Source organism: Trachypithecus francoisi, unplaced genomic scaffold, assembly GCF_009764315.1.
Source record: "Trachypithecus francoisi isolate TF-2019V2 unplaced genomic scaffold, Tfra_2.0 Lachesis_group15, whole genome shotgun sequence".
Lineage (NCBI taxonomy): Eukaryota > Metazoa > Chordata > Mammalia > Primates > Cercopithecidae > Trachypithecus > Trachypithecus francoisi.
In genome coordinates this window covers 103,973,947-103,986,545 of record NW_022681460.1, presented here as the reverse complement: position 1 = coordinate 103,986,545, position 12,599 = coordinate 103,973,947, and the positions used below count along the sequence as shown (strand labels likewise).

The window sequence follows — 12,599 nt, the reverse complement described above, 5'->3', positions numbered from 1 at the left end:
TGGCCCCAAAATCACAATCAAATTAGTCAGCCAGCCAGCCCAGTACTGGCACACAGGGACTTCAGGCCAGTTCTGCAGGCTGCTGTTTCAGCTTGAACTGCTTGAATTAGGGTAGAGGCTCCTGGAAGCTGTGCCTGGCTGCCCTGGGCAGGGTACAAGGGAATGAATTTCCACCACCTCCAAAAGTCTGTTTTCCAGGTGGTTACTCAGCCAGATCATGCTACACAGGACCCAGGAATCTCCCCAGAGGCTTTGCTTGGACAGTTGGTGCTTCAGGGCTCAGTCACACATGACTCTCAATGACCCCCTCTGCAATTTTGGTGCCCTCCTGATTTCTTGAGCACATTAGTCATTTCAAAATATGATGGATCTGTCATTTTGTCACTCAGCTCACCATAAATAAATACAACTTTCATAGACCAGTCCTACCAGGCAATAGCACTTGTATTCTGAGCTTTCTGAATTACATATTTGCTCTCTTGATTATTTGTAAATGTGAAGGTGCAATTAGTGGGTGTTCTCTCCTTAGACTGTATCTGTGTTTGGATGAAACTGCACAGCTGTTAATTCCTGTGAGTTGGAAGGGTGTCAGGCACATTTTCTCATTCACACTGCATACCAGAGAACACTGTAGATGCTGGGCGGTGCCTAGAAGATGCAAGATCTGACTCTGGTCATGTCTCAGCATCTAGGTTTATTGTGTGTCTCGGATGGCCTCTTGAAGCTCTGGACCTCGTTGTCCCTGTCTGGAAATTTCTGAATATAGGAAATACAATTCACATGATGACTTTTTTTTTTTTTTTAAGTGAAGATACATTGATACTTGCGATTGCAAGATTTAGAAATCCAACTAAGACTGGCTTAAGCAAAGAGGGTATCTATTGTTCATATTCCTGGGAAACTTGGACAGGACTGGGCCCAGGTGCGGTCACATCCTGCCAGCTTGGCCAGCAAGTGGAGGGGGGGCTTCTCCTTCCCAGGGGCTGCCACTGAAGTCCTGAGGCCAATGCTTGTGGGTACTGTGGGCCTGGCTTGGGTCCACCCGCCACCCCCAGAGATATTCTGGACCGATTGGCCAGGCCCGCATGACAAATCTACGCTACAGTGGCTCCCTCAGTAAAAAATGAGATGCATTTATCAGAAGTAAGGGGCATGGATGCTGGGCCAGCAGAAACAGCAGATTTCCCCCTAGAAAGTCACGCTGTATTTCTGGGTACTCACCTTCTCTCTCAAGGCCATCTTCTGCCATCCTATTTTGAGACAGACATGTGGCTCTTTTCCACATTATTTTTTCTCTAGAAGCTCCTTTCATTGTCCCTAGATCTATGCACTTATCGACAGATAGACATGGTGACGCTTAAGGAAAGAGATGCTGACACTTTGCCTCTGCATACCCTGCCAATTCCATTTTAGTAGTGAAATTTTGACTTTAAAAAACAGGGGGAAAATACAGGAGTAAAAAAGGCATGTGGTCATGAGGCACAGTTTTGCCATGACCTGATTTGGATATGGCATTAGTGTGTGTGCATGGTTTTTTATTTTTTTTTATTTTTTACAAATGCAGCACCCAGAATTCACACCTCCTCCAGATTTAAGCTCAGACAAGGAAGTTGTGTGAAATGAATGTGCACCCCTGACCCATCCGCTCCCTTCCCCAGTCTACAGAGAAATTTGCTCTGCCTCAGGTCCCAAGTAATGGGTGACTCATTCTGCAACCAAGAAATCACAGGGCCCTTAAATTTGCAGAAATTAAATACTAAAAGAAGAGGGATGTCATCGTCCCTGTAGGCAAAGAAGTGTTCACTCTGCCCAGGAAGACAGACATCCTGGGCACGTGCTTGTTTTTTAGCTTGCCCTTGACTCTGAAAGGACAGTTATCTCTTTTGGAATTTACTTAGAGCAGTAACTTAGTAAGCATATCCGAGGGACTGAATCCTTCAAACTCCTCATCTAAAAATAGGGCTGGACTACTGTTTTTTTGCCTATGGAAAAAATAATTGCCTGGCCTGACCTTCAGAGCTTCCTCATTTGTTGGAATTCCAGCAAGGGCATGGAGTAAAGACGATAGGCCTTTGAACCTGCCAGGTTAGCTGGGTTTGAGGGAGTACCTGGGAGTTCAGAGACCCATCTTTGCCTTTTTTGTTTTTCTTTTGAAAGTCTCTACTGAAATGAGATGAAACCTGGCCTCATTTCCAGCTCCTCTTTCAAAATTAGAGCCAACACCAGGCCTGGCAGTGTCTTGGTTGGGGCAAGCCAGGGACTGACTATCGGGGAGTTGAGATCTGAATCCCAGCTCTGCACCTGAACAGCTGTGTGCCTCTGGGCAAGGACTTGCCCTCTCTGCACTTCTCCACCTGTAGACGGGGCTTCCTAATGCCTGGGCCTCAGATTGGCATAAGTGAGAACATCAACACCGTAGCATTCAGCATGTGACACAGGAGCTTTCTACGAACCCTGGCCAAGATGGAGGGCAGAGTGAGGCGCTCGAACAGCAATTTGAGTGTGGCTGCGTGGACTCCACTTGGGCACTGAGCACGTTTCTGTGGGACCCGTTTCTCTCTTAATTTCTGCAGCTAGTAAGTGAGCTTACTGAGTGTGCAGGTGTGAGTATGTGTGTGAGAGTGAGTGTGTTTGTGTATACGTGTGTGTGTAATGGTGGGAAGAGAGGGAGAAGAAGCATCAGCAAGCCCAGGCGCTGCAGTAGAGAGATGTTGTGGGGCTGTCAGCTTTTCAGATGGGCTTAACTGGGATAAGGAGGAGGATTGGAGGTGAATTAGGACAAAGCCTTTGAAGAGCAACTTCCCGAAAACCGTTCTCAAGTCAATCTCCTGCTGGGCAGAAGAAGATAAAAAAACAAAGGAAGGGGTGCGGCCAGTACTTACAGCACTTAGCACACATACTCTCGGTCATTGCTAAAAAGCCAGCCAATTACATGCAGGCTGTCCCTTATATCCTAGGTAACCAGCCAGGCATCTTTCCCCTTAGCCTTTCGTTGAAGGTCTTCTTGTTTCCCTCTTGCCGTCTTTTTTTAGTCTGTCCTTGCTGTCATTGCTGGAATGTGGAACACAGAGGGCGATTGAGAAAATCCTTGAAATTGTGAAGTCAAAGATTATTGGGAGGCCATGCCTGCCATTTCCCTGAAAAGCGCTTCATTTACCAAATATTAATCAGATTCGAATGGACATCACCCTCGGCGAGTTGATAAATTATTGCTGTAATTTAAAAACTGAATGTGTCAGAGTATCGGGGATCTGGCCAGAGCTGTCATATGGAGAGGCAGAAGTGGACGTCCTTGGGTGCTAAGGGCCCTCAGGACTCTCCTGGCCCGCACCAGTGCCTCCCCACACAGGCACTACTTGGACAACAAGTGGAAAGATGTGGCCTTCCCTGCTCTCTTGTTTTTTTCTTTTTTTAAACTTATGGTAAAATATATATAACATAAAATTTACCATCTGAATCATTTCTAAGTGCACATTTCAGTAGTGTTAAGTACATTCGGCCGGGCACAGTGGCTCACACCTGTAATCCCAGCACTTTGGGAGGCTGAGGTGGGTGGATCAACAGGTCAGGAGATCGAGACCATCGTAGCCAACATGGTGAAACCCTGTCTTTATTTAAAAAAATACAAAAAATTAGCCGGGCGAGGTGGCGGGGGCCTGTAGTCCCAGCTACTCGGGAGGCTGAGGCAGGAGAATGGCGTGAACCCGAGAGGCGGAGCTTGCAGTGAGCCGAGATCATGCACTGTAGTCCAGCCTGGGTGACAGAGCGAGACTCTGTCTCAAAAAAAAAAAAAGTACACTTACATTGTATAACCATCACCACCATCTGTCTCCAGAACGCTTTTCATTTTTCATCTTGGTAAAACCACAACTGTGCCCGTTTAATAACTCTCCGCCCCACCCTTTGATGTTCTGTCTTTGTGGGTTTGATTGCTCTAGGTCGTTTATTCAAATGGAATCATACAGTATTGTCTTCTGTGCCTGGCTTGCATCACTTAGCATAATGTCCTCAAGGTTCGTGCATGTTGTAGCATGTGCTGGGATTTCCTTCTCTTTCTTTTAGGCTGAATAATAATTCCATTGTATGGCTAGACTACATTTCTTTATCCACTGCTCTGTTGATGGACGCTTGAATTGCTTCCACTTTTGGCTATTGGGAATAATGCCGCTATAAACATGGGTATACAAATCCATTCCTGCCTTTGAGGCTTTTGTAGAATTGATAGAGGCTGCAGAGGGTCTGGGTGGTACTGGCCAAAGCAAAATAAGTTGGAGATTTGAGTTCCCACTCCTGGCTTTGCAGCCTCATGAGCTGTGGGATGGTAATCACATTACTCAGCTCCCAGAGGCTGGAAACTTACCAGGCTAGGTGCTGGAGTGTTGGAGATGACAGGCCATGGTACCCGGCATGGGAACTGATACTGTGCAGGCGCTCATTTCCACAACTCAGGTGGGCAGTGCAAAGAGAGGAGCCCGCAGCGGCCTGGGGCAGAGACCCATCGCCTAATGCCTTGGTACTTCAGTTTCCCCTGCCTTAACATGGAGAGTTGAGGGTACGTAAGTATTTCTCCCACTGCAGAATATGGAGATGGTTTTAGGTGGTACAGAGAGAGCCTTAAAGAGTATGGTGGCTAGGCGCAGTGGCTCACACCTGTAATCCCTGCACTTCGGGAGGCCAACCCAAGAGGATCACCTGAGCCCAGAAGTTCAAGACCAGCCAGGCAACATAGTGAGACCCCTGTCTGTACAAAAAATAAAAGATTAGCCAGTCATAATGGTGCGTACCTGTGGTCCCAGCTACTCTGGAGGCTGAGGTGGAAGAATCCCTTGAGCCTGGGAGGTTGAAGCTACAGTGAACTATGATCGTGCCACACACTCCAGCCGGGGTGATAGAGTGAGACCTTGTTTCTTAAAAAAAACAGAAGAAGATGGTGCGAAAGCTCTAATTCTAAATGATTATCTCCAGGGCAGGGGATAGGGTGGGTGGGGGGAGCCTGCATATTTGCTGTGGCAGGTATTTAATACTTGAATACCTCATTCATGTTTATGAATCTCCCTTTCTCAATTGCACACAACAGGCCCTAGCACCTTTTTGTTTATTCATCATGTATATTTTTGTAGTTGCTTTCTATTTATATTGGTTTTATGCTCATGGTAATTTTCCCAAACTTTTTATTTGAAAATAATTTCAAATTTACAAAAGTTGCAAAACCAAAAAAGTATAAAGAACATCTATTTACCCTTTACCCGGTTTCCCCCGTAACATTTCATACCATTAACTTTCCTATTGTATTTTCTCTGTCTGCACACCCGCCCCACACACCCCACACACATCCATCGCGCCCCTTTCCTCCTGAAGCTTCATGAGCATTTGCTATGAGCACAACACAGCTGTCAACTTCATAGTATTTTCCTGCTGTGTTCCTGTTGTATTGGCCTAATAATGTCTTTCTAGCATATTCTCTCCTCCAGTGCCAGGTCCAATCCAGAGGTGGGTGGTGCCTTCCGTTGTCACGCCTCCAGCCTCCTTTATTCTGGAACATTTCCACCATCTCTTTCTCTTTTGCAACATTCACTTTTTTTTGAGGAATACAGAACCTCCCCCTTTTTTTGTTCTAATAAAACGTCCTTCATTTTGTCTTTGTCTGATGTGTACTTGTGATTAGACTGAGCTTATGCATTCTTGGCTGGAACACGGCATAGGTGATGTCATGCGCTTCTCAGCATGTCACATCTGGAGGCACATGATGTCCTTCTGTCCCTCTTGGGTGATGTTCATTTTGGTCACATGACTAAGGTGTTGCCCATTTTCTGTATTGTGTAATGACCTTCCTTTTTTTCCCAACTAATAAGCAGTCCACAGGGAGACACTTTGAGATCATATAGATACCCTGCCCCTTGTTAAAATTCCCCCTTAGATTTGGCATTTGTTTATGATTCTTGCCGGGTTCAGTCATTACCATGATGGGTAGGAAAAGATGAATTTCCACCTTCAGCGTTCTCTCTGTGTTTAAAAGTCAGCCCTTGGCATCCTGTTGTAAGCAAGACCTTTCCCTTCTTCTCATTTATTTATTTATCTCTTATTGGTGTGGCATCATGGATTCCAATTTTCTAATGGTTTATAGTGCATTACTGTATTTAATGATTTTGGTGCTCAAATTGTCCCAGAGTTAGCCTGCAGGAACCCTTTCAAGCTGGCTGTCATGTGCTTGCCCCGTGCTTTTTTGAGCAGTTCCTTACACTTTCTGGCATAACGTGGTGTTCTGTGTTCATCTAGTACCTCCTCTGCCTGTCCCTGGAATTAACCATTTCTCTGGCTCCTGTCCATGGACAGGGGTATTAGAGGCCAAGATTTGGGCACTGGATGTGCTCATTGCTACTGAGGTGTCTGCAGTTTGGCCCTTTCAGTGGACAAAGCTAGGAAATCCATGTATCTACATATACAAAGTGTACATTTATACATGCCTACATATTACATACATACAAACATGCGTACACACACACATTTTATTTTATTTTATTTTGAATTTTTAATTAATTAATTTAATTTTTTAATATACTTTAAGTTCTAGGGTACATGTGCACAACGTGCAGGTTTGTTACAAATATATACATGTACCATGTTGGTGTGCTGCACCCATCAACTCGTCAGCACCCATCAACATGTCATTTACATCAGGTATAACTCCCAATGCCATTCCTTCCCCCTCCCCCCTCCCCACAATAGGACCTGGTGTGTTCTGTTCCCCTTCCCGTGTCCAAGTGATCTCATTGTTCAATTCCCACCTATGAGTGAGAACATGAGGTGTTTGGTTTTGTGTTCTTGTGATAGTTTGCTGAGAATGATGGTTTCCATTTGCATCCATGTCCCTACAAAGGACACAAACTCATCCTTTTTTATAGCTGCATAGTATTCCATGGCACACACATATTTTAGAATCGTATGTTCATACCAGCACCCCCAATTCCAGTGAACTTACAGGTTTTTTTTTCTTGTCCTCTCCCATCTTAGATTTGTATGTTTCTTCTTGTACGCTGAAAGCCCTGACTCCTAACAACATCTGCTTACTGATTTGCTCAATCCTGTAATGCATCTAAAAGCTTCAGAATTGCTTTACTTACAGTTGTTTATTGCTTAAAAAAATGAACAGGTCAGGATGTTTTTGCAATTTTCCCTCCGCCATGCCCATCCCAATGCTCTACTTATCCCCAAATTGAGGATATATAGCTGAGCACACTAAGTCCTCATTTAACATCATGGATAGATTCTTGGAAACTGTGACCTTAAGGGAAATGATGTAGAAAGAAACCAATTTTACCATAGGTGAGTTGATACCAACAGGAGTTAAGTTCCTGTGGCGTATTTCTGGTCACAAAAACATCATCTAACTTGTAAATAAAGGCCCAAAAGAGTTCTAGCATTAAACATTGAAATAAATGTGAGCTGTACATACACTTAAGAAAGATTTATAGGCCGGGCGTGGTGGCTCACACTTGTAATCCCAGCACTTTGGGAGGCCAAGGCGGGTGGATCACGAGGTCAGGAGATCAAGACCATCCTGGCTAACATGGTGAAACCCCGTCTCTACTAAAAATACAAAAAATTAGTTGGGCGTGATGGCACATGCCTGTAGTCCCAGCTGCTCGGGAGGCTGAGGCAGGAGAATGGCGTGAACCTGGGAGGAGGAGCTTGCAGTGAGCCGAGATCATGCCACTGCATTCCAGCCTGGGTGACAGAGCAAGACTCTGTCTCAAAAAAAAAAAAAAAGATTTATGAAAACATGTAAGATAATTACTTACCCAATTTTTGGTGCCATGGTGGTGGTGGGTTGATTTAAATCAAGGAATAAATGTTTGCAAAGTGAAAATTGTAAGGAGCACCTCCTGCCTGCACGAAGTTCAGAAACAATCACAAATCTGTTAGGCTTGCTGAATGCTTTCATACCACATCATGTATTGTTGTGCATTTGTATTATTGTCTGCTTTATGAATTGTTATTTGACAAGCATTTGTATTCATTTGTTTTCCAACTCATGTATTTCCAGTTCAGGGTCTTGTATGGCCAGAGCCTGGGTACCTCAGGATGCCAGGTGGGAGCCAACTCTGGACAGGGCACCATCCTGTCACAGGGCACACTCACGTGCCCCACACTCACTCAGACTGCGTCCGTGTAGACATGCCAGGGGAACCTAACGTGTACATCTCTGGGATGAGGGAGAAAACCAGAATACGTGGCAAAAACCCATGCACACATGGCAAGAACATGCAGACTCCACCTAGACAGTGGCCGGGGCTGGGAATCGGTTTTTTTCTTTCTATTCTCATCCATGTTATAATACAACAATGTTGAATGAAATGATGTTATTCAAAGATCTGCTGTATTGTGTTTATAAGCTACTTGGATTAGTCTGAACATCCTTCCTTTCCCCATTGAGAGTGGATTTGGCATTCACTTAAAATAAATTTCGATTCAGGCCAGGCATGGTGGCTCACACCTGTAATCCCAGCACTTTGGGAGGCTGACTTGGGCGAATCATTTGAAGTCAGGAGTTTGAGACCAGCCTGGCCAACATGGTGAAACCCCGTCTCTGCTAAAAATACAAAAGTGAAGCCAGGCATGCTGGCTCACACCTGTAATCCTAGCACTTTGGGAGGCCAAGGCAGGCAGATCATTTGAGGTCAGGAGTTTGAGACCAACCTGACCAACATGGTAGAACCCTGTCTCTACTAAAAATACAAAAAAATTAGCCAGGCATGGTGATGTGCACCTGTAGTCCCAGTATTCGGGAGGCTGAGGCTGGAGAACACTTTAGTCCAGGACGCAGAGGTTGCAGTGAGCCAAGATCATGCCACTGCATTCCAGCCTAGGCAATGGAGTGAGACTGTGTCTCAAAAATAAATATTTTAAATAAAAATTTAAAAATGAGCCGGGCATGGTGGCACGCACCTGTAATCCTAGCTACTCGGGAGGCTGAGGCAGGAGAATTGCTTGAACTTGGGAGGCAGAAATTGTAGTGAGCTGAGATCATACTACTGCATTCCAGCCGGGGCAACAGAGTGAGACTCTGTGTCAAAATAATAATAAAAAGATTTGGATTCTTTTTTAAAATTTCCAGTTTAGGCTTGTTCCTTCTCATTCTCATTCATTTAATTAATTTTCATTTTTAAAATGCATGGAATATTAGCAAACTCAAAACTATGCAAAAAGTTATATTCAAAGAATTATCTTTCCTCCCTTCCACATCCCTTTCATTTCATTCCTGCCATCTGTTATAGATAACCAACTTGACTGGGTAACTGAAGTATCCTTCCTGTGTTTCTTTCTGTAAAAATAAGCAGATTTGTATATGTTTTCCTCTTTTCCTTTCTTACACACAGGATAGCATATGTGTTCCTTCCACTTAGCAGTGTCTCCGGAAATTACTCCATATCAGTTCTCAGATCTTCTTCATTCCTTTTTACAGCTGCGCTGTGTGTATGTACCATAGTTGATTCCATCGGTTTGTTATGCCTGGGCATTTAGGTAGTTTCCATTATTTTGCAATTACAAATAATACTGCAGTGAATATCCTTGTACGTGTGCATTTTCATACTGCCAGAGGTGTGTCTTGCAGATAAATACCTACAAGTGGGCTGCTAGGTTGTAGAGTATAATAGTGAGTTAAACTTTCCTTTTAAGCTGTATTTAAGTGAAAAATGTAAGAGTTCAAATAAAATGAAAAATAGTACAGGTAACACAGAGACGTGACAGAAATCATAAAAGCAAGCAAGTAACTGCAGTTTGAGCAAAACGGGCTAAACTATTGCTTCAGTCCCTTCAAACTCCAAATAGGATCATAACTGAGGTTCAGTCAGAGACTCCTGGGAGTCCAGCCTCAGTGCCTGAGTCTCGGCCTTGGGGACCATTGGTGGAAATCTGTAGCCACATAGCCCACTGAGCTGCTTTCCTTGGTGGCAGCAGTGTGGCACCTGCACCTTGGGAGGGAGGCTGGCCAGTGACAGCAGGGACAACTGGAGTTGGGGCCCAGAGTGGCATAGAACCATGCCGACATTCAGATGTAGCACTGTGAGGGGGTTCCCTGTGGCCCTGATCATCAGGAGAGGTCACGTCCTCTTTGATATCCTCTTCTAAAGATGATTCTCAGTTTACAGCAGTGAGAATCTGGGGAGCCCTTTCGCGCAGAAACCTGCGACCGACTATTCCCATGCCCACATAGCACTTTGCATAGAGCTTCGGGGAGTTGGCAGACCTATAAGGGTTGTTCAGTACCTATAAGGGCTGTTTGGATAAAACTATCAAAAAGAAGGGCAAGAAACCTTTCCTTGACATTTGAAGATCTGATCTGCCTTCATCTAGAAAATTAAGTAGAGTTACTCACTCTACAGCTGTGCTAGCTGGATGAGGACTGTGAGGTGCAGCTGTGGGCACAGGTGTCACAGCCAGGGTTTGGAAATCCCATTTTGTGTGGAGAGGCCCATGTGGGCCTGGTTCTGCACCCAGATGTGACATGGAGGTTGGGGGTGAGGAAGGGGGAGCGGTCCTGGCTTCGCTGCTGCATTTCCAGCTGTGTTAAGAGTCACTGTACTTCTGGGTTTCTGTGCACTCGTATTCAATATCTGCGGTTGGACCAACCGGTGGTTTTCAGGCAGTTTTGTGTGAAGCCATAGAATTCCAGAAAGGGGCCTCTGTGGAGTGCACCAGGGAGCCCACGGCAGTCACAGGCATTTGGTGCCCACCACCCTTTCCTGGAGCAGCTCTGCGCTCATCTCCTGACTGTGGTGGGATGCCCTGGAAAATTGCCCTTCAAATTAGTATTCAGCTGCTTAAAAAAAAAAGTTGGATGAGCTTGGTGCTGAATTATCTTCACCCTCTTCTCTGCTCCAGAATTCTTCTGGTGTCCAATGAGATTAAGTCAGAAAGGGTACAACTATGTCATGAAGCTTGGCCTCCAGGCCAGAGCACTGGGGCTTGACCCTGTAACCTTAGGAAGTACTTGGAGCTGAGTTCCCACTGTGTCAGCCAAGCACGGCAGAGCTGAGCCTAGGGAAGGAGAACTTGCAGCTGTAGGGGAGGTGGGCCTATGCCACGTCCTCTGCCTCAAAGGGCAGAGGCCAGAGGCTGGGAGACAAGGAGGAGGCTGGCCTTACAGGCTTGCTTGGGAGTCTTCAGATGTCTGATGGCAAGTCTTGTTAGTAAACACAAGCAAATATATACCTATGACATTTAAGCTTACATCTCCCAAATATGTGTAAACATTTATGTATTATAAATTATATATGATTGTGCTAGTATTATGGACAGTATGAAACAAAATAGAGTTTAAAAGATGAGAAGCATTAAAAGACCTATTGCCTAGGGAATTAGCTGGGTGTGGTGGAACTTACCTGTGTTCCTAGCTACTTGGGAGCCCAGGTGGTCAAGGCTACAGTGAGCCATGATCACACCACTGCACTCTAGCCTGGGTGACAGAGCCAGACCCTGTCTCAAAAAAAAAAAAAAAAAAAACTGGTGAAGAGGGCATCCAGGAAGATGTCTCCAAGGAGGTGACATGTGAACTGAGCCTTGAATGATGTACCCTAGTCACACCTGGCGAGGAGAGACCTGGAGTGAGAGCCTTCCAGGCAGAGGAAACTACTGTGTAAAGATCCGTGGATAGAAACAAGCTTAGGCCGGGCGCGGTAGCTCACTCCTGTAATCCCAGCACTCTAGGAGGCTGAGGCGGGTGGATCACGAGGTCAGGAGATGGAGACCGTCCTGGCTAACATGGTAAAACCCTGTTTGTACTAAAAATACAAAAGATTAGCCAGGCGTGGTGGCAGGCGCATGTAGCCTGCTACTCAGGAGGCTGAGGCAGGAGAATGGTGTGAACCCAGGAGGCGGAGCTTGCAGTGAGCAGAGATGGGACCACTGCACTCCAGCCTGGGTGACAGAGTGAGACTCCATCTCGACAACAAAAAAAAGAAACAAGCTTGGGATGTTCAAGAGATAGTGAGAAGCCCAGCACAGCTGGAGCAGCATGAGCCAGCCAGGCAGGGATGGCCGGGAGGTAAGGTCAGAGGTGGACTGGGGCCAGGCTGTGTGTTTGGATTTCATCTTGAGAGTGATGGGTAGGCATTGGGAGTTTTGAACAGAGGAGTGACACGAGCTAATTCCTTAAAATCACTTGGATTTGTGTGGAGAATAAATTAGGGTGGCAGAAGAGGTGGCCGAGGTCCCTGCATGAGCCAGAGGGGAGGGAGACCATGGCAGAGGCTGTGTCTGAGCCCAAGGTATGTGTTCACATCCCTCTGCAAACAGAAGTGTAGGTTCACATTTTGTCACCTCTTTTTCCCCCCGTATGTCTCCCGAAGGTGGGGAAAAAGATGTGAACTCTGAGTTCCGAGGGCTGACTGTTTGAAAGTCTACGCCTGCACAGCCAAGAACTCTGTGATGGGGACACCATACAGTCCAACCCTCGTCCATCTTTAATTCAAGATGTTGTCTTGGGTAGTTCATAACTTTTTCTGAAAAATAAAAATGCACACCATGCTTAAGTTGATTGCTACAGGTTACCCTTGTTTAATGGGGAGAAAAATAAAATGAGGTTCCTAATCTCTCTC

At 45.5% G+C, this 12,599-nt stretch overlaps 1 protein-coding gene across 7 annotated transcripts in view; it reads left to right on the top strand.

Moving 5' to 3' along the window:
* The window catches only part of CLEC16A (C-type lectin domain containing 16A), a 237,525-nt gene that overhangs the window by 60,865 nt on the left and 164,061 nt on the right, over positions 1-12,599 (top strand). The window lies entirely within an intron of this gene.